Consider the following 1374-nt stretch of genomic DNA (forward strand, 5'->3'; position numbering starts at 1 on the left):
AAGGAAAAAAATTTTTTGTATCTTTCTATTATTTAATCTAATGTAATACTGAAGAAGGTCCAATTTAGGACCGAAACGTCTATTATTGTAAATGATTAAAGAAAATATATATAGTATTTAAGCTATTTAGAATCGGCGTTCGTGGTTTATGCCTTTTAAATAATTTAATTTGTTTATATATTCTCTTACCTTCTCCACACCTCCGCCTCTTCCTCCTTCACCCTCGTCCTCCTTCTCTCTATTCTTCGGCTTCTTCTTCTTGCACTTCCTCTTCTTCTTCCTGCTGAGAAGCGAGGAAGTGCAAGAAATGCTGGAACTCATGTGACATTTGGAGGACGTACGCCATAAACTCATGGCACTCCTCAGGAGTCACGTTGTTGAAATTGAATGGTAAAAGGCCACCCGCATCCTGTCGCTCCTCATCGAGGGAAGCGTCGACCTCGATAGCGTCACTCTCATCGAGGGAAGCGTCGACTTCGTTGACTTCGATGAGGAAGCCATCATCGAGGATGCCCTCCTCGTTGAAGACATCATCGACGAGGAGGACGTCCTCCCCGTTGATGGCATCTTCTTTTTCTTCGGTGAGAACATCCTCCTCGTCGAGGACGTCCTCTATATTCAGCTTTATTCTTTTAGGTGGTGGCTCGTATTGTCTCATTATTCTGATTTTTTCACAAGTTTTTTGACAAATTTTTTCACAAGTTTTTTCACAAGTTTTTTCACAAGTTTTTTCACAAGTTTTTTCACAAGTTTTTTCACAAGTTTTTTCACAAGTTTTTTCACAAGTTTTTTCTATGCTGCACTATAAATTATCACTTTTACTTAACCACATAATGTGTAAAAGTATTTCACCATTAACGCGAAATGATGGAATACTTTTACACATTTTATTTAAAAAAAAGGCACTCACGTCACTATACTTCCGCAAGCGAACAAAGACTGACGCCGAGATCTATCGTTCGCTGCAGCGAGCCTGCCCGGGCTATAGGCGACAGTTGTATATAAACATTTTGGATCATAAGGGCCTTCACGAGAAAAAGCTATCGCTTATAAGAGTACCGTTGCGGTACTCTTTATAATATAGCCTAAAAATCGCAATGCATTGCGATGATGCCAAGTAGTGCGCATAACGATATAAAAATAAAAAATCAATTTTAACCTACGAATTGCGCGCGTTTTCACATCTATTATTCCCTTTTTATTTTTTATTTTTTCATATACATACACGGAGAGAATTTTCTTTTAAAATTTACCCTGAAAATATGGTGATTGTGGTATAATACAATATTTTAAAGATTTTTACCATGCACTTCAGTAAAATTGATCAAACTTATTTTATACTTTATTGTAGTTTTATTAATGAATGAGAGAGAT

The sequence above is a fragment of the Trachymyrmex cornetzi genome, unplaced genomic scaffold (assembly GCF_001594075.2).
Source record: "Trachymyrmex cornetzi isolate Tcor2-1 unplaced genomic scaffold, Tcor1.1 scaffold708, whole genome shotgun sequence".
NCBI lineage: Eukaryota > Metazoa > Arthropoda > Insecta > Hymenoptera > Formicidae > Trachymyrmex > Trachymyrmex cornetzi.